The 27,797-nt window shown below is 44.4% G+C and overlaps 1 protein-coding gene across 1 annotated transcript in view; it reads left to right on the forward strand.

Moving 5' to 3' along the window:
• srrm3 (serine/arginine repetitive matrix 3) overlaps positions 1 to 27,797 on the forward strand; it is a 68,010-nt gene that overhangs the window by 5,194 nt on the left and 35,019 nt on the right. The gene's annotated exons all lie outside the window — the stretch shown is intronic.

The raw sequence follows: 27,797 nt of genomic DNA on the forward strand, positions 1-27,797 counted from the left end.
TGGGTTTTGGGGCTGTTTCTAAGTGAACTTTGTCCTTTTGCACGCTGGCAATTGTTAAAAGAGAGCATGTTTTATTCAGCCGTTTCCTCAGACCCATTATTACTCAATTAAATATTAGCCTTATTACCCATTGAAACCAGTGCATTCTTTTCTACCAGACGTGATTTCCATCAGATCTTGCGTTTGCGTGCATGTTCGAGTGCACGCCGGCGTGCGTGTGTGTGTGTTTGGGCAAGAGATGTGTGATAAAACGTGCTCATGAAACCGCGTTGTTGAAGTCAATACAGTCATGAGAAACGGTCGCACTCTCCTCGAGTCGAGCCCGTTTGAAGCTGTCACCCAGCTACTGCTCAAAGGGCACTGTTTGAATGCTTGTTAGCCATCTTCGGGTTGTGTGTGTGTGTGTGTGTGTGTGTGCGTGCGTGTGTGGGATCCCCTCCCTCTATCCCGCTGACTTCAGAGCTGCTTTGAAGTTGTTCCTCAGAGGAGAGGTGAAGGCGAGGAGAGAGGGGGGGGGGGGGGGAGGAAAAACAGTGAAAATGTCTATGCCTGCATTCACTCTGCTCATCGCTGAGCTTCCCACCCCCCTAATAATTTGAGAGTGATGTCATAGGCTGCATGGTGTTTTCTGCATGACAAAGTGTCGTCGGGGGGAGAGAGAGAGTGAGAGAGAGAGAGAGAGAGAGAGAGAGGGGGGGGGGGGGGGGTAGAGCCAGGGGAGCGCTGTGTTAGGAATTTACAGCATGTTGGGGTGCTCATGTAGCTGCTCTCGGTCAGCTCATGAATAATGGAGCAGATCAGTGTCGAATTCCATCAGGTGATCCCGGTGTACTTTTCAGGAGTCTGTTTATGTTTATGTGTGTGTGTGTGTGTGTGTGTGAGGGTGAGAAGAATGGAGAGAGGCGCAATGAGAGCAGCTGCTGCGGCCAACACACCCTCAACACAAAACCATCTGCCGTCCCGACTCCAGAGAACTAACACACACATCCCACCCTATTATCTCCTCAGCAAACACACACCATCTACGCATCCATCTGCAGATTTTAACACTCACACACATCTTTCCATTTAGATGACACAATGTGCTTATTTTAATATATGGGCTCAGGAGAACTGCACTTGGAGGCAAACCTTCAAATTTAATTTGGAAGTTTGCTTTTGTTTTGCAAAAATCCGCAAAAAAAAGGCGTGACATTTAAACAAGCACCCCCAAAAGCCCAACATGAGCTCTGCAGCTCTCCCACGAGAGATTTAACACACACACACACACACACACGTGCAGCGTCGGCAGGTGTTTGTTGTGCAGGTATAGATAGGTAGTGTAGATGAAGGGAAAGAGTGAGTGGGAGAAATGATCCTCTCAGCAGTCCATCCAGAGCAGCCATAATCCTGAGTGGGTGAGGTGGTGGGGAGGTATCGGGCCCAGATGAGATGATGACTCAGTGAGGAAATGAGACGGAGCCTCAGCAACGGCTTGTTGGCTGAATTACTAACCCCCCTCTCCCTGCCTCTCACCTATTAAAAACAGTATTTACAAGGGTAAACTAATATAATCCCCCCCACTAGCACCAGCTCCCCCATTTATGTGGTCTATTTAAACCCGTGTGAATGTTGAATCAGAATACCATTCATTTGGATCACGTACAGTCTTCCTGAACAAACAGCATGTTAATTGCTCTGGGTAAACAGTGTTGTCGGTGGGAGAGCGTGTAATGAGTGACAATGGTTCAGCGTGAGTGACACCAGCAGACAGCAGCAGATGACAAAATGTCATCAGTGCTGAGCCGCGCCACGTGGCACAACTCCATTTATTTACCCCCGAGAGAGATTGTGATGGGGGGGGAGAAGGACCAAGGCCGCAGAGGAATAAAAAGCAGGAAAAAAAGGTGGCGCTGCGAGCAAAATGTGTGCTGAAAAGATGAATGCGGGCTCTGACCTTTTCCATCTTTTCTTTGTCGAGCACGCTGGGAATTCATATCAGCCCGGCCTGCTGCAGTCGCTGCACTGCCTCCCCCTTTTCAGAGCGAGCCCGGACCTAAAATACCAGTTTGCTCCCTTTATCCTCGGCTCAGATGCGGCTGATGCGTCTAGCTGCTTGAACTCGGCGTTACATACCCGTCCACGTTAGTGTCTTTGTCAGAACGGTGTGTGTGTTCAACTCACTCCACGCTGTCAGGGAGAGTCATGCAGCTGTTATGGGGGAGGGGGTGAATCAATCACGCTCTCCTGCTATGATGATGTCAAATCATGTGGACGTTGGAGTTGACGGATGTCTCTCTGTCTCAGTGTACGTGTGCCTGTGTGTGTCTGATAGAATGGTCCTCCTCAGTTAGATGATTGGGAGCGTTATGACCCAACGGCTGCTGGTAAATAATAAATAACCCGTTTAACAGAAAGACCAGCCCACTTCTCCGGCAGCTTGGGTTTTACTTTACACTTTGATCATCTCGTAACATGGATCGCTGGCCACTTAACACCACCTGGACGCAGATTTCGAGCAATTATGCCCTCAAGAGACGAGTAAAAAAAAGTTATTTGCCGAAGTATGAGGAATAAGACACATATATCATGCAACTCTCTCCTGCAGCACAGTGTAAAAGTGACATTTTAGAGCAAATTATCACATTATTAAACACGAGAATTCCCTCTACATCCCTTACTGCATCCTTAACATCTTCATTAATTAACAAGTGAAATGAACCCTAATCTAATATTTGTAATAGTGTGATACAGTGTATGATATTTACTGTATATAAGGATGAAATAATATGAAATTGAGTGAAATGATAGCAAAAAGAATACTTAACTGGAGCAGGTAATAAATTCTGCTGCTGATTGACAAGATGCATCTGAAATGTAGTACGTCAATGACAATGCAGACAATGAAGACACATAGAAAGTGATTGCAAAGAAATGCAGCTATTTTAGGGCTGGGCAATATGGAAAAAAATCACAACAATATTATCAGGTCAAAACTTTCATTTGTCCTTTATGTTTTATGACCAAATGTCTGCAAAACTAATGACGTTACCATCAGCCTCAGCTGTGAGTTGTGTAAAGTGCTAATAGGCTAAAGTTAGCGTGCTAATGCGCTAAACTAGGATGATAAACATTATACCTGCTTGACGTTAGCTACTTTGTCAGCATTGTCATCAAAAACATGTCAGCATGCTCATGTTAGCATGTAGCTCCATGCACTACTGCGCCAAAGTAAGAAGTACAGTAAGTCCAAACATCACCTTTTTGATGAATACAGACCTTTCACTTTGATAAATTGGTATTGCGAATGTGTGGTTATTCGTAAAGGAAAACAACAGCAACAAAAATAAAATGGAGAACACCTGTTTCCAAAAGCACCAGTCATTTCCTTTAAATAACGAGGCGTCGCGCTGTTAGTGGAGACTCGTAGAGCACGCCAACTGATTTTACTACCAACACTCTTATTGGCAGCTGGCACAAGTTAAATCAGGAAAAAACGAATCACTCGCGATAGATACACACGAAGAAGGACAAAAATATCAGGAGAACAACCCTTCTTTGTGAAATCGCATCCATAACATGTACTCTGAGTGTGTGAAGTGAGCCTAACATGGCAGCCAGTGAGTATCTATGGTAACTACAATCTTCTGAGAGACAGTCTACAGGTATATGGACATGGATAGTGGATGGTGAATTATTTAGAAGCTCTATCAGACAGTGTCTGCCAGACGCAGCCCCCAGACTGTGAATTCAAACCTGATATTGGACTGCGAGGAGGACAAGCTATATAAGGTGACAGCCCCCCAGCGACAGACCCTCTCAGTGGAAAATCCACAACAAACAGATCGCTGTCAAGCTAAATATCCTTCCTATACCGTAGTTTTTTTTTAGTGTAATTTGTAGCCAGTTTCACTCAGAATTGTGCAGTCTGGTTAGTTGAAGATAACGATGTCAGATGCATTGTGGGTATTCTGCAGACATGTCGAAGCGTCTATTCCGCCGAGAGGCGAAGTAACACATTGCTGCCGTCAGCAGAGGAAATCCTCTTAACATCTCACACGATCACATCCTTTTCCAAACCTCTGTCACCACTTTGACGGAGCAACCGCAAGCAATTACTCCGACTAATTGTATCCAGTTTATGGAATGAAAGCATTGGCAGCATGAGAAGCCAGTTCATCAACTGTGGAAGGATCGGCAAGATTCTGTCCAGAGAACCATTCACTACATGTCAGTGTTAGTATTGTTTGTTATACAAAGAAATATATGCCAGCAAATACAAAGTACTACCTACTGGTGTCTTTACAGGTAAAGATACATAAAAACCCGATGATTAGCTTATAAAATGCAATGTATTAGCAAAGATTGAATCAGTTGCTCCTTACCTTTTTAGAAGAGTCTAGTTGTGGTCCCTTGTCCTGATTCAGATGAGTTGTTAGCAGTTCCACCAGACATGTTTTCTCTAAACCTCTCACATTTTTTTCATTTGAGTAACCGTTCAAGGCCCGACATGGTCAAATGATTCAATATTTCACAATAAAAGCAAAGATTAGATAAAACATCACAAACGTACCACACCTTCTGGAGGTATTGAGAAATCATGAAACAATTACATTTTGTCAATTAATCCATTCTCCCTTCCATCCCCGGTTACTTCCTCCCCACAGTATTTATAGTCATCTGTTAGGGAGCTATGGTTGAAGTTTTTACTGCAGCATTTATAGTAAATTGTTCATTTTATAATTGTATTACTCAATCTTTGCTACGATATCTCGGTAATTAGACTATTGGACTAGAGTTCACCAGCAGTTGGATGATGGATGGTGTTAACTGTAAATTGCAGTCGTGAGTCAAAAGTTATATTGCATTAAATTCTTAAATGATATGTTGAAGGAATATTAAGGGGGTTGTATGTATGAGATTGTACATTGTGGTCATCTGTAATAATACACAACTCATTTTAATTCATCTACCACACCTGCATAACTAGTTTACAACATGCAGGCTTATTTTCCTCTCTGTCATACACTAATGCTTCTTTTTTTTTGTACCATGTTACTATCAAAGCTTCCCATCCCTGATTTAGTGAGCAATTTAAACTTCATGCAATCAGTAGAATTTGCACTTTGGTCATAAGTGAAATGAAGCCGTTTCCAGCTCCTTATGCTAATTAGGCTGATTAAACTGGATGCAGTCAGTTTCCAGTTGTGCCTGCAAATACAGCAGAAACCCCTTCTGTGTTGTTTAAGTAGAACACTTGAAAAAAGTGCAGCTTTATCCACACGCATGCGAACATTAGACTCGAGAGAATACGCTGCAAAAAGAACAGTCATAATGAGAACGCCAACGAGAGACAATTAAACAAAGAGCCTCCAGATCAGATGCAGGAGAGGGATGAAAACACACCGACGGTGAAACGGAGCCGTCCTGGGAGCTCAGCGAGGCCAAACACCGGCGGCGCGCTGCAGCAATTCACACAGCAGAGACCGGCGGAACGTTTATGGACCCTGGCTGCCAATTTCCTATCAAGGAGAATGTTTGGGCTTCATTGCTCTCCGTGGACCTTTACTGGAAGAGTTAGAAATGAGTATGTGGTGGGAGGCGGGCACAGAGCGGTGAGGTAAGAGGACATTGAGGCCCTGCGCTCCTCCCAGGCCGCCGCTCCGCCCTTGTTAAGTTATTCTGGGCCGGCAAGGGCTTCAGCGAGAAGATGGAGATAAAGAGGGACATTTTACTATTGCTATTGTGCTCGAGTCGGAGCATTTGTCCCTGGCTGCGCCTCTATTAACCACGGGTACCCACTTATATTAACCAGTCTGATAAAAGAGACTCACTGACAGCCTTTCTATCTCGGAAGGCTCGCAGTAGCCATTAAAGAGCTTTTGTTGACTCACATTTTGAAGGGGTATTATTGGGAAGACCGGCTTTCTTAGCAATGGGAACTTACCGGCTTTATCGCCCTCTTACATAAGGAGTGTAGACCTTCTAGTCCTTTGATACGCTGCAGTGCTGTTGTCGCTGGATAATTGTTTTGTTGCGAGGAGAATCTCATCTCCTTAGAAGACACAAGGTTCAAGGATTCTCGAGCAAGATCAGATAGAAACATTAAACGTGTCTCTCAGAGAGGCGCACGTTTCAGGCTATTAATAACGTCTCTGCTAGTTAGATGGATCTTTATCGGTTTTGTGTCAACAACAATCTATCGAACCTGCAGAAAGCGTCGGGTGAAAGTGAGTGTCAGCCGAAGTTCTTTTCATACATGACATTGGCTCGACCAGCTTGAAATATAGGTGAGAACCTTCAGCATGTTTTTCAAAGCAATAAACTTCAACAATAAATGAAACCACAGAAGACTTCAAATAATACTCTGCTGTGCAAGGACTCAGCGGTGAATAGTGTACAGTGTTTTGTCAAGCGACCCTGGCCTCCTCCAGAGCCGTGCTACAGGAAAAGTGTGTGACCTTTACGCGCTCAGTGAAGGCAAGTGGCCCCTGGGTGCCATGGCCGGGGGGGGGCCCCGACGAATGCCGCCACCAAACTGCTCGGCACTTTGGCATTTTTCTTTTGTTCCGTTCACAACAGGAAATGTCCATTTGCAGGCCTGGAGCTCTAGCACAGACATGTTGCAGCCTGAATAAAAAGCAGGAATGAAAAGATGTTGTCTTTCTCCTTCTGCACATCGGAATCTGACTCTCATCTGGATTCTATCCTCTATCCTTCAACCTCATCGATTAACCCCACAGTGTGGAGCACATTTTTGCTGGGTTTAAAGGAGTCAGCTGTCAGGGGAAATTTCATGCCGAATGCCTTTTCCATTAGGGGGAAACGGGAGAATCTACCTCCTCGGGGGCACGCAGCTAGGCGTCGAGGACCATGGATCCTCTCGGTTCTTTTAAAGCTCACATTGTGAGTCAGGAAGCGTGCGAGGTCGCACAGCTCACTAGGCCGACACAAAGCAATGCAAAGTTCTATGTTCGACCCATCTGCAACTGGTTGATGATTATACCCTTCAAGTAGCTTTCAAGCACTCGGGGCATTGGACCTCAGGCTTTTAGCGTTGGCAGCTGTGCAGTTGTTTAATTAAGGGGGAGGGTTTGTGAGGATGTTAGCCATTTATTCAGAGGCAACAAATATGATTACCAACAGAAAGTGGGAAATGTGGGAGATGGACAGGATTAGAGTGAGTTGAGTAAGGGCAGAAATGGATCTGTGATCTAGTTACCCTCAGGGTAAGTGTGTTAGAATCTGACGAGATGGTGGAAACTGAGACTTGGCTCTGAATAGCTGATGAGACATGATAAAGACATGTCTTCTTGCAACACTGCCAGCCTCCTGACAGTCATGCCGCTGTCAGTAACCATAAGTCTGACATAGGTAATACGCAGCTTTTATTTTTTGCAGAGAGTTAGATGACAAGATTAATACCATGCCACCAGGAAGCAAGTAAGAGTATTTCCAAAAACGTCAAACTTTTGCCTTAAATTACTTTCATATTCTACCCATGCCTACATAATCTCTTGGCAAATCGTAGGAGTTCTGGTCTCGCTTCGTAGTCCGAGTAGTTTTGATGATTTTGAGGATTTGGTTGAATAAACAGTGTGGAGAGCAAAAGCGGTGTTTTAGCCAAAATGCTATCTCGGAAACCCAACGTCTATCATCTGACAACTATTCAGCTCTTAATTGGTTTAGATTTAGTTGTAAACTGGTAACCTGTGAGACAATCTGGTCACACACGTCGTCTCTCAATTCCATTTCTATATGTACAATATGGATCGAAACTTACTGACGGCTTTCTGTAAGCAGACATAACTGTCAGGAGTTTGACAATTTGAGTCAAACTCCTGACAGCATGAACAGAAATGAAAACTGCTCTTGTTTGGGATTTTTCTATTTTGCATTTTTCTATCCAAAAATCCATAAATTGGCAAAAATCGATCTTAAATTGTTGTTGTTGATTAGTTTTTCTATGATTTATTTTCCTCTAATGAAAAATTCAACTCATAAACATAACATGGAAACTCTAAGCTTTTTAACACTAATGTGTCGACACTCAGTTGTAACTCTTACTACTTGCAGAAAATCCTACCGCTGCACTCTTCGTGTCTATTGTATATTCATAGCTGAGCATTACACAGGTACATTTGGAGCCTCTGTGTAGATTGGGGCACATTTTTTAAGAGAGCCGGAAGAGCGGGAGAGACCAATGCTCAGCAAGGGACTTAAGCCAGAGTGCTGGGAGAGGAAACAGATGGCATTGGTGGAGGGAGTGGGGGCGGGCGGTGCCTGGCCAGAGGATATTACAGCAAGCCTGGACACACTCATCCTCGGTCCGCTGCCTCCCAGGGGATTAATAAGCCCATCATGGCTGCTACCCATATGGGGAGCCACAGAAGGGATGTGACACTGAAGGGGGGGTTGTTACTGTTAGCCATTCTGTCTTCTAATGTCTCACCGTGACACCGTAATGTTTGGGGATCATGTTATTGTTGCGGCTGTAACATGCCCAGTCAGCCTCATTTTGTCGAGCAATTTAGGGCGGACGAAGAGAATCCGACAAAGGTAGGGGGGGGGGCCCACTGAGAGCAATTAGACAACTGCAGGTGTTCATCCTTTAAGTTATGTTTACATCGGCAGAGCCAAGCTTATGATTGGCGTAGAAACTCTAACAACGGCTGAAGCGTCCTGTGCAGCTGCTGCTGCGTCAGTATCGACTTTGTCTGGAGCCGCATCGGTGTTGGTGACATTTCTTGTATTCTCACATCACCTCCGGTGCGGCCGAGGGCTCTGTCTAACCTTTGAGGCGCCAAGTGGTAGCCCACTGGAAGAGCAGCAGCCAGCTCACCTGACCTTTACGAGAGCTTTCAAAGTGTCCCCCCCCCCCCCCCCCCCCCCCGTCCCCTCACAACCTCCCTCTCCCTCCTGCCTGCTGGCTCCTCTAGACCCCGGTGTCTAGTGCTGACAAGCTGGATCCGCCACCATCCTCGGTCCCCCAGAGAGCCGGCCGGCCTCTGCAGCCCGTCTCTTGGTATGGGCTTGCAGACAGTGAAGACAGATTGTATTACTGCAGTAAAGCCAGGGACTCCTCTCCGATGGGCTCTGCTCCAAAAGCACTGTTGGTCTGCGTGTGGGTGTACGTGCGATGAACAAAATCTTCCATGCCACCACCACCTTTAACCAGACATGAATTCGATGCATTGTCACACAATGTAAAAAAACAAGAACCGGAGATCACATTTCTTTGGTCATTATTACATGGATTTGAATGCAAATGTAGCATCCCCACAGTGCAAAAAGTGTTACATGTGCACGTGTGGGTTCGGGGCTGGTTGGTCAACCAATGACCTGCTGAGGAGGAATTGTAATTAACTGTAAAGTCATATCTCATTTTCATGGACTACTTCATTGCCTTTAGACAATCCCTGTTAAGAAAGTAGTCAAGTATTAAAGTCTTTATAAAGAAACAGAGGTTGAATATCCTGTAAACTATTTACACTCCACTCTACATCCATAAAAACACGCTCTTAATGTTATTCAAATCACTTCCTGGGAGTTAAAAGTTTTCTCGCATAGATATTCACGTTCGCCGCCTTTTCCCCACTGATCAGCTCAGGGCACGCACAGAAGTGATCCACGCCTGCTTCGCTTCCCAATCTGTGTATGAATGTACAAACTGTTGTTTGTGCCGAGGCTGGGGATTATAGCGGGGCGCCTCCTCTGAAAGGTGCCTTAATCCTGCCCCCAACCTGCAGATTATAGAAGCCCCCTGCTTTTTGAAGATTTCACTCCATATCAGCTCCTTCCTGCGGCATGTAAACACATTTCGACAGTGATTAGCCCAGAAACATTGCTTAAGACCCCCCGAAAAAATAAATAAAATACAGTCTTCATGAGATATCAAAGGCATTACCGCGTTCATAAAAGCATGTGCGTGACGTTTCTCGGGGGCAGTGCGGTGGAGTGTTAATGCTGGAATATGTGCCGCTTCGTAGCCCACTAGCACGTAGTCCTTTCTGACAGATGGCCTGAGGACATCTGCAATCGGAGCAGGTCGGGAGTCGTGGGATGTCCATCGTGGCCTTTTTCTTGCCTCACGCGTGGCCGCCGATACGGGAGCGCCGCAGATTGAGATGTAAAAGCAGGGAGCAGCAACACAGCGAGGGGGGAGGAGGGACCGACCTCACCTTGACAGTTTGAGGGAAGCTGCTTAAATTTAAAATTAGTTTTCTTTTTTCAGCTGGTGTCTCCAGCTCCTCGGTGTGTACTCCTGCGCGCCTCCTCTCCGCGGGGCAGCGATGTGAGTGAGGAGCTGATGACGGATGGTCGGTGTGTCCTCGTCTCCTGACGGAGGCCTGTTTCCCTCCCTTTGATCTCGATCACATCCTGTCTCTTTCTCACCACATGGGGACGGACTCATGGTCAGGGCGGATCAGAGACAATAGGTGTGACCTGTTCTCCTTCAATCAGTCAGCCAATCGGTCTCCCTTTCCCTGTTTGACATTCTCTCTCTGTCTTCCAGGCTCGGCTTTTCAGTCGGTCAATATCTGAGCCACATTAATCTCATCCTCGCCTTCAGTGGCCGTTCGGTCTGAGGTTTTTTTCGTCTGCGCAAGCTGGTCCAATTTTCAATTTTCAGCTTTGCATTTTTCAGTGGAAGCCATTACTGAGAAATCCTGTCAAAACAGGGCTTTCTAGCAGGTTGACCTTGATGATTCAGTGGATGCTGTGTCCTCCGGCGTCAGCTAATCACCGTGTGTCTCCTTGCAATGAAGAGAATGCTTCCTTATCTTGACAAGAAGGAAGTGGACCTGTCAGTGATTGTGAAGGGGGGGGGGGGGGGGGGGGGGGGAACTCTCCTCCAACTGAGGCCCCCAAAAATATTGGGAAAAACGATAAAACTTCCTCTAATCGCTCTCCTCTGGTGCGCCATCAGACAGCGTTCCTGTTCCGTCAGCAATCTCCGGTGCGGCCCTCCCCGGTGGACGCCCTCCACCTCCCCCTCCCCATCGCCGCACATACATAGTAGGAATTTATTTCCACGCTATGAATGCAGAGAGGGAAGGAGGCGCAGTGCTCAATCCTGTCTCTCCGCTGTGAATGAACTGCACGTATGAGGGGATGAGAGAGCAGAAGGTGGGAGGAGGAGGGAGATATATTTCTGCTTCTTATCTCGGGGAGAAGGGCAGTGTGTGTGACAGGCAGCACAGAGCTCTGCCTCTGAAAAGCCTCCCCCAGTGACACTTGTTCCCTCTCAAATCTGTGTCTGGTCTATTACTATCGTTGAAGCCGGTCTGAATGTAGATTTCGCCCCACCACCCTGACATCTCTAATTGGGGCACGCAGGCAAATAATACCCTTGTTTATGCTTATAGATGATTACATCCGCACGCAGCCAGCCGTGAAATAGAAACCAGCTCCTGAGAGTTCCAATGCACAGGTTACGCCCATGTTTATTACAAATGTCTCTGACCAGTGGACAGGCAAGTTGTATTTATTCACACAGAGGAGCAACCACAGGTATTGCACATACAGTTTCTCTTGCTATCATCTTCATCAAACAACCACCATCAAATGAATTTGAGTCGCTCCTCACGCTTTCAAGAGGCACACTGTGCACAACAGTCTCCAATGGACTGATATTTGGCCCTGTGTTTTTTCTTTTTTTTCTTTCTCCATTTAGGATTGAATGAAGCCTTCGCTGTGCGCTCGATTTTGTAAAAGCACTTCTGTCCAAATTAATTTGAAATGGAATGTCGGGGTTGCCTTGGAGACACGCGGGGATGGAAGTCGCTCATTGTAACTCACCTGAGCTGTCACAGGAAAGGAAATGAAATAGTCATTTCACCGTGGGCCGCGGTGAAGAGGGGTGAATCATAAAGGGAAATAGTTAAGATTTGTCATTGCCATTGATTTGTCAAGGCCCTGCAGTGTTTTGCAGCAGAGCACAGAGGGTTACACATAACAGAACTTCACTGGCAATTATTCAAAGGCCCTGAAAACACAAGTTCTCAATACGGCTGTATGAAGAATCCTACGTCAACCCAAAGTTCAATGTCTTTCGCTAAATTCACATTCGAGAGTTCTGTTTTTCTGTTTCTCTCCTCCGTGTTCTACTTCCTGGTGTACAGTGGGCTTCTACTAGAGAAGGGCGATGATTTGCAATTCGGGATTTAGCAACATTTGAATCAAAATCTGATGACAGTTGGTGGGTCGAATGGTCAGTCAGTGATTTCATGTCAGTATTGATCAAGTCGATGAGTTGATTAATCCTTCGGCCTATAAAACATCTGAAAATAGTGAAAAACCTCCATCACAAGGCGATGTCATCAAATGTCCAAAACCCAAAGAGAAGGCAAAAGGAAAAGAAGAAAACCTCACACTTGACAACTTGAAATCTTAATGATCAAATATCCAATATATCAAATATATCAAATAAAATATTATAGCTTAAAAAGAACAATTCATCATTTATCAAAATAGTTTATTTTCATGGTTATGGAATAATCTATGAATGGACTAATTGTTGCCGCTCAATAAGTCAAATCTGATGAAACCAAACCAACACAGTCCAGACAACTCACTCACTCACTCAGAAGAATTATGTATTTTTTAACATTAAACCATGTAAACAAGTAGTAGTAGAAACCCAACATATGAACCTGGAAATGAGCATATGTCCCCTTTAATGTTATAAAGAACCTCTTAGCATTTGAAACTTTAAATGATCAAGTTTTAACCCATTTACTACAAATGTTCATAATTTTGCTAAACATGCTGCAGTTCTCATGCGTCCATTGGTTTCCATCCATTTCCAGTATGAAAATCTAACAGCAGTATCTTGAAACTTGAAGGCGTAATCATTGCAGTGAACATCAAGTCTGCGTTTGTATTTGTTGAAGTTGCTATATTGTGTTTTCATACTGAAACTAAACTCGCGTAAGATCTGAAACTGTACAGAACGCATTTGAAAATGGTCAGCAGAAATGTTAAGTATACATAATTTGTAGTTAAAGAGCTAAAATCTGCAAACACACATGGTTGTTTAGGAAGGTAAACACATTCATTTGGGCTAAACTTGTCCAATGTGCTGATCGAGAAGGTCTGCCTAATGAATCATAGCTCCCGTTCTAATTAGCTTATTGTAGCCTTGTTCTCTGTCATCGCTGTACTTTAGCTCACCGCTCTCTCAGGCTTTTCCGCTAAAAAAAACACTAATTAAGAGGAAAAGCAAGCTCAGCTGGTTGCATAGGAGCATCAGTCTTCTGCTTCTGCAGTAGCTAATTGACGCTCCAGATGTCGGGGTGTTGGTGCAGCCTTACCTCTGCTTGCTGAGCATCTTCCTGCGCGTGGCTGACCCCATCTCACTGTCTCACTGTTCTCCAATTAACCAGCTATCGAGTCAGCGCCACTCTCGCTCCAGATGTTGGCTTTGGCCCTAATGGTCATTGGTTAATCCTAAAAGGCATTGTGTTCGATACGACTCCAACAATGCAGCCATGAATCTTGCTCTCTGCGGGTGCTGCGCTGGAAAATAATGTTCTCACTCTCCCTTTGATTCACTTTTTTTCTTTTTCCTCCTTCTATTAAATTGTTCCATCTTCTGAAGACTCGAAACCTCATTTTTTTTCTTTTCAGTCTTCTCTCTCATGTGTGGCCTTTGTCTCGTTTTAACACAAAGCATTCTTCTCCATTATCTTCTCTTTTCTTTATCTGGAGCAGCCCGCTGGACCGCCGTAACACAGTGTTTGGTGCTTGTTCAACTCTGTATCCATAGCCAGTAGGCGAACTGATCCCCAGCCAGCGAGGCCCTAACCTTCTTCATACTCACTTTATATCGCCCTCATTCTCCCTTTTTTTTTTTGTGTTCAGCTGTTCCTGACATGAAAAGTTTGGGAAAGAAAACTGCATCTGAGGCCGGTGGCTCCAGAGCCCTCGGCTGACAGCTGTGAATGCCGTGACTCAGAGGACGAGCAGACAGCTCAGGCCTCTTGTGAAGGGATTCACCCAATTCACCCACTGAGTCGGCAGGGCGGCAGTGGCCATCGGGGGATCAGTGTGTGTGTGTGTGTGTGTGTGTGTGTGTGTAATGACATGAATGCCATTTCAATCATTACTGGATTGCAGGATTAAATCCATCTTCATATAAACTGATGAGAACGTTGATTTAAGCTTGATAGATCCATTGTTATGATTAAAAAATAAGACTTATAATAAGAATACTTGAATGTAGCTTGAAACGAAAATAAAACTAAAAACAATCCGTCAGCCTACTACAATGGATGCTAGATTGTTTTTGAGTTACTCTGGTGTGTTTATTCCACAAACTATAGATCTTTTTTTTTTTTTTAAAAGCTTCCTCCAAAGGCCATCTTCAGTCCCAGAAAATGAAAAGAGAAACTGCAGTTGTGCCGCTCTGCAGACACGAGGCCTACATCTTCACATTCATTATTTTATTACCATAGCAACCAGTGCACAGAATGTCATTTTTAAGCACTGGAGTGACGACACAGTGGAAACAAATACAGAGAGCATAATCATGGCTATTATTGTCACTTTTAATATGAGTACAGTCACCAGATATTGTTTTACTTCTTTAATCACTCTTCTGTTGAATCAAGCTGTTTTTGGACAGGAAGATGGAGATATATTTCCCTTCCTCTGTTGGCGGTGATGGTGGCCGTAGCCCGTGAAGCACTTCCTCAGCACCTTTCACAGACTGCCTGTTGATAAATGGTGCATAGTTGCCCTTGTCTAACCTAAAATCCACCATCGATTTGTCTTTGTCCTGCCGCCATTATTTTAAGCCCTGTCTGTGAAGCACTGCTGGGCTCATTGTTGTGCATTATGAGCCCTACTATGACTATAAGGACAGTACCATCTGGGGAATTAATTTATGTTGTATACAGGGTCGATGATATGATGTTTTCAGGGGGGGGGCTCATACATAATGTGATCTAGCCCGACTGCCAAAAAAAGCATAAACTAATAACACAACAACAGGATGATATCTACCACTCTCATGACTCTACATTTATTTTTGATCAATGACAAACAGACATTATGCATTGAGGCTATTCTAGATGTTGCTGTTAGAGCTAAAACATGCATATAATGAAGGCCTGGTTTTCTATTTTTTACTAATTATTATTCAGCTTTAATTTACTTTGGCCAGACTGAAAACATCAGCCTGGAAATGTCAACAGAATTACTGGATATTTTTGGTTCCATTTTGATGAATTTTCCTATATGCTCATGCGTGTCATTGTTTCAGATCTAAATAGAAAAACCAGGTGTGTGTGTGTGTGTGTGTGTGCAACGACCACTGCTGTAACGTTTGGTTGAATGAATACAAACCAGAGCAGCCCCTTTTAGATGTGTTTTTTTTTTTTTTTGCTCGACGGTCTCACTCAACGCTCTCATTTTAACCTACGCAGCTGTCTGAACCGGCTCTGTGTAGCTAAACCTCAGTTCACTGTGCAACGCTTCACGCTTCACGCTGACTGTTGAACGCCACCTCTAAACACAAACGGTCAGTCCAGCTGTGTGTTGAGTTCCGTTAGCTTTTAGCTATGCGAGATTAGCCGTGAACAGACAGATGCGCACACACACACGCGCTTGAAGACTTAACAGCACACTAGAAAATGCAGAAATGTATGCTGGATGTTAATGAAGCTTGTAAACATGCAAGAGGGCCAACAAACCATCTAATTAGTCGGTGCAGGATCGAGCGGTACATATGGACGCACAAGGCTGTAGCTATAAATAGGAATGTGCCGTCTCCGCCAACATGTCAGATTACATTTAATGAGCTGAGATGTATTGTTGGCCATGTTCCATTCGGAGTCATATGTTATACTGGAGCAGCAGATGCAACTATTACATCTTACTAGATTGCGGGGAAATGGAGCTGTGGATTTGTCTGCTGTCAACTAGAGGCCTGGATTTAAGTGTTTCTCTTTTTGTTGTTGTGGATATGAGGTAACCCTCAGCTTTTATCCGTGCCTCAGACTTAGAATGGCTTTACCACTGCCCAACATCCAACTGGCATGCTTTCAGCCACGCCAACGTCATGGATCTATGGATGTCAGTCAGATGGTCGGTCCACGACTGCAGTCCGATTCTCTCGAGGTCAAAGAACAGTGGTTAGGAAAAGACATATGACGTCATATTTTGACCACAGTTGTTTGGACTTCCCCGCCTGCATCTAATTCCCCCATCAGCCACTCGTTCTATAAGCCGGCCACTTTGTCCCTGTCAGTTCGTCGTGGTTGCTTTGTTGGTTTCTTGCTTTGTGCTTTCCTGTTGGACCGTCGGCCTGCCTGTAAGCCATCTCATCAATAAATCAGTGAAGTCGTCCTGCTGCCTCCTCCGTCTGCGTTCGGGTCCCGTTGCCCTGCAGAAGCAGCCGTAACAGTTGGATAGATTGCCCCGGCCTTTGCTGCAGACATTTTTAAGTTCCCCTCAGGACTTTAATAACTTTGGTCCAATTCATTAGTTATTGACCAAATACTTAAAAAGCAAATAACATTCATTAGCCTCAGATGTGCTTTGTGTTTAGTGCTAATTAACAAGTATGAGCATGCTAACACACTAAACTAAGATTGTCATGTTAGCATACTGATGCTAGCATTTAGCTCTAAAGTGCACACAGCAGCTGGCGTTGCTTTAGACTCTTAGTCTTATTGACTGATAACTATGGATTTTTAAAGGCAGCCATTCTGATAAAAGGTTAGGGTGAAAATCCAATTCTACTCGTGTTTATCATATGAACCACAATACAAATAGTTTCATTCATCAAAATGTTGAGAAGACAATTGAGCAGCAAAAGATGGCTTCATTTGTGTGTTTGACAGGCCACTTGGAAGTGAATGATCGGTTGGTAGCATTCCAAAGGAAGGAAACAAAAGCCCTCATATATTACAGGAAGTTGAAATGCTCTGGTTGCTGCTTGAACATTTTACAATGTCAATAAACTAGCAATAATTGGAGCTCATATTCACCTTTGTTCAGAGAGGATCTGTTTACATAGAAACTGCTGTGATTCCGTAGTTCTACACGATACAACATGAAACGGCTTTGAGAGTCAATAAAGCAGCTTGCAGTGTCCTTTTACATTCCAGCTGTTTACAATTCCAACTTTTAGATGCAGAAGTAAAAAGAAGCAAACCAATAAACACGGCTCAGTCTCTTTTTGGCTTTCACATCTGTCCTTGCGTCTCTTCTGTCTGTGTGTGAATGTGTGGGAGGCGTTATAAAGGCTATCATTGTTCATTTAATTAGCTACAAGGTGCCGCGGTATCTCCAACCATTCATGCCATGTGGTCCATTATATTTAAGATTGTTTAAAACTGTGACCGGAGACTGAAATTCATCATTATCCAAACTATGTAATTCTTTTAATTAGCACGAGAAACGGCCTGATGGTGATCAGGTCATCATGCTGAGCTCGACGGCTCCAAACTGTAATTTTGCGCTGATAAATGATGAATGCCGTGAATCGTTTTCTTTCAATTTCCATCAATCAGTTGGAAACATTTGGGAAGGAACATTTGAACTAAAACCAAACAAACTGGGTGTTAGCTGGTGGGGAACTAATAACACAATAATTTGGTTCACTCGCCTGGAGCTAAGTGACAGAGAGCACGAGTCCCCTGTGTAATTAACCAGAGGTTTGAGCTCATGACTCATCGGCCCGATTTTTGTTGTGCATAAAGCTGTGTGACAGCGGTGGAGGGCCGCCGGCTGCCGGTGATTACGATCCAGGAATGGTGCAGGCAGCAAACCTGCATTTAGAATCAGCCCTTTGGCTGCACTGAGCAAAACAATACCTCTGCAAACCCCTGACACGTTTTATTCCTGTGGGAAATGAAAAGGGGCTTTGTCTGAGACTTTGAGAGATGTTGTTGTTGTTGTTATTGTTGTTGTTGTGCTCTGATCCGTAGAAGGTGGTTGTGCTTTTTTGTTGTGCGGGAGTCTCAGAGAGAAGCCCCAGCGGTCCCGGGGTGTTTGCATTCAGGGAGCGAACGTCCGCCGGTAACTGACAGGCATCGCTTTGTATCAGCTGATCGCTGCCGCGCTCCGGAGTGCTGTGCCAATTAAAGAGCAGCGGCGCAAGGCAAAGTGGAGAAGAGGACGGCCTCATGCCTGTGCTGCAGAAGTCTGCAGATTGGCTTCGGACTGCTGCAGGCAACGACTCCATTCAGCCTTTCTCTTTGACTGGCTCCATCACCCAGACAGCAGCAGGCAGGTGGATAAGAGAAAGGTTTCATCCACATCAATGGCGCGTCTTCAAAGCGTACAGTGTGGAAACATGATTAAACAGGCGGAGTGCCGTGGAACATTGGCAGAGTTCTTCACCGCGGTTTTAAATTAGCCGACTGGAATTGGACTCACAACGGCGATGGAAATGCGTTTGTGTTTGTGTTTCCTGGACTCTATGTGAACATTCCTGTCGGCGGTAAACTTCACTGCTCTCGCTGCAACCCCGGATCGCTCCTCAGTGGCCACTTTTCAGCTGCCCTGTGCCCAGAGCACTCTGGTCCCACCGCCTTTTCAGATGAGGTTTCTCTTTGAAGCTGCAATAGATGTTGTAAGTTACAGGAGCTCCAGCATCCGCGCCCCTTATATACAGAAACGTTCCTGTTCTGTCTGTGAGTTAGACGTCCCTTTTGATCATTGTCATACAAGTAAGTGATCCTTTCATGGAGTATTTATGAATGAATCATTTATAAAAGTTTAACCATTCGAGGATAATATTCCAGTAAGGGGGAAATATGTGAAATTAAGATAATGACGCTGGGAGACGAGTTGAATTGGTGAGAGCACGTCAGCCACAGACTGCATGCACAGAAGCGCACGCTGGTATGGTGATGAGCTCTAATCTGCTGGACGTTTGATCAATTCTATAATGGCTGGTCGGTTTGGATGGAGAGTGCATGGGGGCCGGCTAATCTCCAGATGGCTCTTTGACATTCCCAGCTTGACTCACAGACTGGGAGGGAAAGAGGGCGCAGTTGAGGAAATTGCTCTTATCGCTCTCCTTGAATGAAAGAAGGTGATTTTTTTTTTTCTTCCTTTTTTTGCTTGAATTCCAATGTTCAATTTCTGCTGCCCTCTAAGTCTGATGAGTCACTGCAGACGTTTGACTGGAGTTTCGGGAACATGATTTCTGGTTTTAACTTGCAACTCAGAAAGAAAGAAGCGAATTTATTGCCTCATTCTCAAAAAGCCATAAGACTCCAAACTGAGTTTGAACAGAGGTTTTCAACACCATACACTATTTAGCTGCAGCTAGATTTTCCGCTCACTCTCACAAGCACACTGCGGCGGTATCAGGTAAACTGCTTTGTTGGCGGAAAGAACATTGAAGCTTATAGTAGAGGAACAAAGGCCAAAGCAGTTGATGAAACCTGAAATGCAACTTAAGATGGATCCGCTGAGTAAGCAAGGACTCGTAATAGAGGCTGAATGCATTAATACATGCAGCATGGACTTCTTTTGTCACGTATTTAAGTTTCACTTAATGAGATCTGCCCACTTTGATGTACATTGTACTGCAGGGACAGAGGGGTTATTATTCTGTAATCAATGTGACTGTGTGGCAGATTGAAAGAAGGCTAAGGTACATGATAAATATGTCAACGCATCACATCAATACAACATCATAAAGACTGTGGCATCTGTTCATGAACGTATTGAAAAACCATTCCACTGTTTCTTAATACCCTGGTTTACTGTAATACCATAACACTGCCTGAGCCTATAAGAGATTACAGTTTAAAAAAATAATTACATAACAGTTACGAATCCCAGTAACGCTCCGTTACGTCGATCGTTTGGGGTCTTGGCTAATTCACTGCCTTGCTAGGAATTTAATTGAGGTTGATATCAGTTTGCTGACCTCGACCAAATGAGGAGAAAAGCGACTCCCAGTAACTCCACAGGCCTCGAATGTATAATTATGTTGTAGTTACGTAATTGTGTGTGTTCGTAGCCGGCTTGCTAATGTTAACCGCTGTTGGTAGTCTTACATTTAGGAGTCCACTGCTTTTGTTCACTGCGAGGACGGGAGAGCACTGTTGTCTGCAGACACCGGGGATACCGTAAAGCTAGCTGGTTTTTCCCCCCACATTTTCCATAAAAAAAAGAAATCTGAATTTTTCTGAAATATATCTGGCACTTTTCCCAGCAAAATGACTTTGTGCAAATTTGTTGCACCAGCGGTTTAAAATTTAAAATACTATATGTATGAGGTCATTTCATTGAACTTTTAAGATCACGTTTCCAACATACGGACGAGATTAGAGAGATAATAAAAGAAGATTTGGAATCGATAATCCGACAGGATTCTCTCGAGTCCCGCTCAGTGTTTGCACAGAGGAAGACGTGTAGTGCCGTGTGGTGCACACAGGCCTGAGCCCAGCTCTCCCCTGCCAGTGACCCCGCTAATCGCATCAGAAGCTGTCCTATGCTAATCATCCCCCCCCTCCCCTAGAGACGCTGCACAGGGAAACACGGCTGGAGTTTTAGAAGTCTTAGCAGTGTGAATGCGGTTGTGCCACGAGCCGGCTGGAGCGGATACAAACCTGTCGAGGAGAGATTTTCTTTTTTTTAATACTCAGTCTGATCCCAGAGGAGCGAAGCGGGGCAAACTATTCAAAGCCCTGCTCCGAGGTCGATTGTGTCTACCTCCGGATTGTCAACCCACAGCTGAACTGTTTGCCAGGATGAGCCCAGCTGTCACCTTCTAGACAGCATCTCTGCCTTCCTCTGAGGTGACTCTCAGTATTCTGACTGTGAGGAAAATGGGACAGGGCCGGGTTATTTCTGTCACACTCTGTCTCTGAGGTTGCCAGCGATGTTTTCTCCACCAAAGGCCACAATTTTGCAGCCGCCTTCTCGCCCCACTCCGTATCTCTCTCGTACCACTCATTAGCATGTTGATCTATACTTGTTCTCATCTGCTTTGCTCCCAATGGTGCATAAAGTGGCTCTTACTAGTAGCTAGTCTTTTGCAGAGCTCTGCGTTTTTTAGGGAAGAGGTGTTTGCTTTAGCTGGAATTCTGTAGCGCAGCAGCATCAACCAGGCTTGAGCCCTCTCTTTACCCCTGGTAGAGTAGAAATCTCGTATTTCCCTCCGAGCTGCAGCAGCTCCCAATGCACCAGCAGAAAAGTAAGTGAAGCACTTTACACTCCCCGCACTCATTCTAACCCCCATGCCTATTAAATATGAAAAGAGATATTACTTTTAAACCCTTTTAGATGTCATCCCTGCACCTATTTAACAATATATGCACAAAACAATCCTCCTTCCTTCCTGTAAAACAGAATATGAAGTGTGTTTACGTAAGGTATAGTGCCAACTTACCTTGCACAGCAGTTGGATTCCCGTCACGAGATCAGGCGAGAATCTCGTGATCACATATCACACGAAAATCCATCTTGTCAGGCTTCGAGTAATGCGTTTGTTTGTATTTCTTAATTGAAAGAAGAGCAAAAAAAGACTGAAGGCTTTTCTCAATGGAAAAGATGTTTTCGCTCTCCTCCCGACCGGCTTTGGTAAGAGTTTGATTGACAGATGGTTCGTCCAATCACCTGCCAAGTAATTTTTTTGAAAGTGCCTCTCCTTTTCCAAACCGTTACCTTTGTGTGTAACAAACCATCTGGCGGTTCAGGTTGAATACCAACCGATTCCAACCAATAATACCACGGCATCTATCCCATCAATCAACATGCAACTTTGTGTGGAACCACAGTCCTCATTTGATAGCGGCCTAATCAAGTCCAACGGATTTGATTTGAATCCGTCGTGTAACCGTACAACGCTCAAATATTCCGTTTTACTGGGGAATCGGTCACAGTGCAGAAGCTAAAGACGCTCTAACTTCTGTTCCACTGGGACTTTAATAAAGTCAGCTGTGCCTTGGCATAAATCTACCAAATCTGAGCAGCTGATGTGTGAAAATGCGTGCCAATGTCTCAACTGAAGTCTGCCTCTCTTGTAGTATTTAGCATGATCTCGCTGTACCAATGCTAAACTGCACGAGCTTTGGTAAACAGCAGCGAATAATGCGTCAAACCTTTTGATCCCCCATTTAAATATTCAAACAAGGCCACTGTGTGCTACTGTTCCTTCCTGCTTCTCTATTACCATTCCTCACACCGCCTCTGCTCCGTTTTGTATGCACCTTCCATCCAACTACGATTAAAAAAAGATAAATAAATAAAAAGAGAGAAAAAACCCCCCCCCAAAAATTGCTTGTTTCCCAACAGCAATCCAACGTGCCTCGAATGAAGACACAGCTGACCTTGGGAGAGCTAAACACATCCTCTGGGTGCCAAAGCGCTGAAAACAAAACACAAGCTTCCAGCCGAGGGGCAGATTATTGTTTGAGGAAAGCTGTTATGGAAAGAGAGAGATAGGAGGCAGAGGGAGATGGGGCAACTTTAGTGAGAAAGTCTTCCTTCGACATGTGCACACAAATATATTCCGATCAGCTACATTGGCTTTGAATTTGTTTTGCTGCTGTTGTTTTTTGGGAAGTGTTCCACCCAGGATGTTTCTCCAGCTTCCTTCTGACAGTCTAGGTCAAGCCCCCTGTTACCGCTACCCTGCAATCACGGTCGAGGGGCAGCCACCGCTGAGTGAGACGCAATCATCGGAGACTTTGTGCACAACACAGAGTGACCCAGCCTGCAATGAGAGAGGGGCGACGGGTTAGAGAGGGAGAGGGGAGGAGAGAGGGGAAGGGAGAGGGGAGGAGAGTGGCTACAAGGAGACCAGTCCTCTGCCTGTTCCTCTCCAGGTAGAGTGGGCTCCAGTTAAACAAGCCCAAGATATTCTGAGACTCAAAAAGAGATCGGAGCATGCTGTTGTCTGCGAGTTATTCCACTCTAATTGCAAAGGCAGCTCTATTAACCTATCCATAGATTTTAATTAGGCTTTAACGTAAGAGGCAGAAGATACGATAAGATGGAACAACAGTTATTCCTGTGATGAAACTGGATCGTTGCAATCGACAGTAGTGGTACAGCAGTAGCTGAGAGACATTTGTACCTTCTGTATTGATGTTGTGTCAGTGTTGGATGATGCACAGATCAATATTGGCTGAAAATAGCGATGGACCGATTTTAAGTGGCCGATGCTGATTTTTAGAGAGCAGGGCGGCCGATGACCAATATATAATGCCGACATCATGTTTTTTATTTATTTTTTTGGATCTGATGAAATACAACAATTCAGTAAATTTAACAATTACATTTTGTTTAAACCTCTATGAATAGAAAATTAATTAACGATGGTTAGTTGAGCCACACTGAGAAGGCTGCCTCGCATCAATCTGTCACTTGCTGAACAAAATCTAATCCCCCTGCTTACAGTCAAGTGCAGACTGCAGTCATCCACCACCTACAATTATAACTTGAGAGATTTACTGCAGAAGGAAAACTCAACATACACAATCTGTTGACTCTCGTCTAGTATCTGCAGTATTTACATTAACAGGCCCATCAAGACTGAATGTACAGATGGCTGCTCATATGTTCCGGACTGAAACAGTCCTGCTGTGTAGATTTGCCATATAAAAAATAAAAAAAATCTGCACTATGTTCATATATTCAGATACAGAAAACATACTGTGTAAAGACCGAGATGCACATTCTCTACCAGCTCAGATGGAATTCATGAAGAACTTATAGTACCAAATCGCAAAACCGCCCCTCGAACGCAGACTGGCCGATCATAGCGTAGCATTGGCCAGCTCTGACCAGGTTCCGACTGGCTCTAATCCATAGAACATCAAAATAACAATAGTGATGCTGGTTAGGAAGGAGATGTACGTTTCTAAAATATTATGTTTCTATGTAAAAACCTGTTGGGCTAACATTAGCAGAGCATTTCAATGCTACGCTAGCTACTGAAGGTATACTGAATGTATACGCATGCTGCTTTTGCTTTTTAATAATTGTAACAGTGAATAAAGACTTACCCGGCTTCACAGGAACGGTGTTGTTCCTTATTTTCATTGTCTTCTGTCTGGACCTCCCGGTGGTGTGGTGGGTGACTTTTACACTTTGATCTGTAGGCTTGAGCTTCTATCTTTGTCTTTTTAACCTGTTTCCGCTGCTGAATCAGACATGTCCTTCAAACACATTTTGTAGAAGAGTCTGCTTCTCTCTGAAATTGTTTTTCCAAAAAAGAGGTAATATATTTTTTTCCGGTAGTGCAGTTAGTGACAGTGTGGGCTCCATAGTAGCCCTGACAGCTTGATGGAGTAGCAGCGAGGGGGTGGGGCTTAGCAATGGATCAATTGACAATGATTGTAATGACATTTCTGATGTGTTGATGCTAATGTTAATGTTTCATCTAGTAATCGGTTTATAGACAGAAATGCTGCATTTCATAACCGACTGTCACGTTTATATTTTTACTGCAATCAATTGAAAACAAGACAAAACTAATTTTGCAGAAAATCTGCCATATAAGATCCACCCCCTACTGTTATATTATTATTATATTATAGTAAGAATATCAGAACTTGAGCTCGTCAAGATTGGTGGCACTAATTCTGGAGCCAGGTATTGCACTTTGTCATAAATATAGACACAACAAAAGTTGTGTTTTCTCAAGAAAAATGTGTTGCAGCGATAGATTGTATAGCTAAATAAATGATGTCTTTACAAACAGAAAATCATTGATCTTCTTTCTTTGGGAGCTCCTGAGGTCAATTCCTTGTGTGAATTATCTTCTAATGATGCAGGCAGTTAACTGGTAATCCACCCATTAAATATACAGATGGATTGCAGCTCACAGGAGCTGCAGAGTATAGTACAAACAATGTAATTTGCATCTTTTTAATAATGTTTTCAGATACAATCCTCTATGGGAAAAAATAATAATAACAAAATCACCATAATTACACTGTGGCTCTAGTCCAGGCAATCCCCTCTCTAATGTGTCATTAGCCTAATGCAACACTAGATTCCTAATGAGACAAAGATTTTTATTTCACTGCCTGGCCATGGTGAATGTTGTCCCTAGTAATCGAGCTTTAAGTGTGCGATCCATCCACTGTATATCAGATGAGTCTGCCCGGCGTGGGCTACCAGAGGCATTAACAGATCATGATGCTTGCACAGAAATTGTTGTGTGAGGTTTGCATCCGGTCAACAAACGACGGGCCGGGGTTAAGAACAGGAGCCATCTTCTTTCACTCGATGGAGAGAAGGCATGAGCTAATGGCTCTTTTATTTCAGAGCAATCAGCTTCGCTGCTCCAAAAAATACAATATTGAATGTTCAAGTGCACATTATCTCCTCGGGATTTGAAATGCTGACACTTTGCGGCTTAACGACTTCACTTAGCATAATGACTAATTACAAGCAGTGTTTGTTGGGAAGTGACAGTCTTGTACGCCCTCGCAATCACAGCCGAAGAGGTTGGTGCCGCCATTATTACAGTAGCTCCAGATAACCTTCAGTCCCTGCAGAGGACTCGCACGCAATTAATTGTGTGCTCCGCCGCCTTATCAGCTCACTGACAAGTCTCCCTTTCTGCTCAGATTCTTTTTCTTCTTCTTCTATTTTTCACTGCGCAATTAAACGATTTAGACGTCTTAATTTGAAAGGGAACAGATTTTTCCGCGCCCCCCTCTTGGGAACAAAAGGAGTGACTGCGGAATGATGCATTAGTATAATGAGATGGCTCGATATTTACAGCACGGTTTAACACAGACGCAGCTTTTGACTCTCACATCTGGCTTTGCGGAGAATTTCATTTGAGATGGGAGGGTCCGATGCCCCCCCCCGCAGATTGTTCAGATGATATCCTCGCTTCATTTAAGCTCACTGCGGCTGAATTTCAAACGAGCTTCTCGGATGCATGCGGAGAAAAACGTGTGTGATTTGAGCGACCCGGAGGCATGATGTCGAGGACAAATGGGATTAGCTGCGGTACTCCCCTCTGGCTGGAAGATCCAGACCTGAGCAGTCCAGCTCAAGCTTTCACAGCCACTGAACCTGGTTTAATTAAAAAGAAAACTGGATGTCAGGAAGCATTGTCTCTGTTCTGACATTCCAATTAGCGGAAAACAAGGTCATTTTAATTGACGTCCATCCAACCTCATACAGAGGGCCTTCTCTGTCTACCTGAATGTCATCTTGAAGTCGGAGCTAGAATATTCTACAGACTTGTTTTGTGGCGAGCGTGTGCAGATGAGAGATGGCTGTCTTTGAATATCAAGTGCTGATTTTGTGTGTAATAGATTCAGCGATGGGGCCTCCTGCTGTCCCGCCACCTGTTCTGTCAGCCGAGAGCCGCGTCGCCCGCGCTCACATCCACGGCTCGTTTACCAGCACGCGGCATTTCAAAAACAAGCACATCCCCCTTAACCAGTCAAAGACTTCCAGAACCGGTTAAGATAGAGAGAACGCGTCTCTCGCAGCACTCTCTGTGATTAGGGTGAAACGAGTCGGGATGAGATGCGACCGATAAGATCTAGGGGTCTGTCCATCCAGCCTCAGCGTCATCCCGTCTCCGCGCCTCCGTTTTTTTGTGTGACAGTGATGAAGTGCCTCGGCCGGGCTTTTTTTGGCTGCTCGGTGAAAAATGAAGCCATTAGTTGCGGAGGGAGAGGGCCGAGTGCCGAGCAGCCGAGCCTCGTGGGTACGCAAAGGCCTTCTTCTCCTCCTGCATGTTCTACAGTGGCCCTAACGGGACAATCTATCTTAATCAGTCCATGCAGCACTTGTACCAGACAACCTTTCTTTTTTGTTTTTTTTCACCGAAATGACAACCTCATCCTTTTATTAGTACAGGAGACAGAAACGCAAAGGTCGAGCGAGTCAAAAACAAACAATGCATTCAGTGTTGATGCAAAATTTCCATCAATACTTTCCACATTCCTCCCTGTCACCTGTTTTGCTGCTACAGATTTCTCCCAGTCTCTGTGTCCTTAAGCTGCTTAGTGTCCTCCACTCTGATCCTCCGTCACTCTCTCCCCCCTAACCTGCCTTTAGGCACTACTGGGCTGTTGAGTCATGGAGATGAAGTCGCTGTCGCTGGCGATGCATGTCTACATGTACTGAAAGTGCGTGTGTGTACGGTATGTAGAGTGTTCGCGCTGCTCAGTTCAGGCAGAAACGCTGCAGCCTGTCCAGAGGTATTAACATCTCAGCTCAGTTTGCTGCTCACTCTTCATCCCAACACATGTGAGCGTGACCGCAACGCTCAACACTAACTGTTAAAAGTGGTTGCCATTTTTAGTCACCTTATATTTTGAGTCATTAAGATAGTTTGCAGTTAAACGCCAGCTTGATAATGAAAATGTGTATGTTCTGCATGCTTTGCAGTATCATTGTTCATCCAGCTCAAAGATGGCGGGATGCTTTTCCTCCAAAGACGTCACAAGTTTCCTTTTTGATTTTAGTTCAGGTTCATCTGGATCTTTGTCAATTTGCACATTTGTTTGTTCGACGGACTTTTCACCCCACAAACAACTTCATTTGCTTCGCCATTTCTCTCTTAAACAGATGCATTGTGTGTGTTGTCTGGTTCCGGTTATGACTGTAACTGCAATATTTAAAAATGAATAATGCAGCAAATTTTAAAAATGTATTTATTTTGGGTTATCAGTGTGCAGCTCTGTGGTTACAGGGGTTCAGCAGCCATAAAGGGGCCTTCAGGGGGCCCCACGGAGTCTTCAAAGTGAAAAAAATCTTAATTTTATACAATATTTTACAGAATGTATGCCATGTGAAGAAGAGTTATTCACTCTCAGCACCATTAACAGTGCATAGAAATCAGTAATACATTGAAAATCCTC

This window comes from Anarhichas minor, unplaced genomic scaffold (assembly GCF_050575085.1).
Source record: "Anarhichas minor isolate MPS153535 unplaced genomic scaffold, ASM5057508v1 ptg000027l, whole genome shotgun sequence".
In the NCBI taxonomy this organism is placed as follows: domain Eukaryota; kingdom Metazoa; phylum Chordata; class Actinopteri; order Perciformes; family Anarhichadidae; genus Anarhichas; species Anarhichas minor.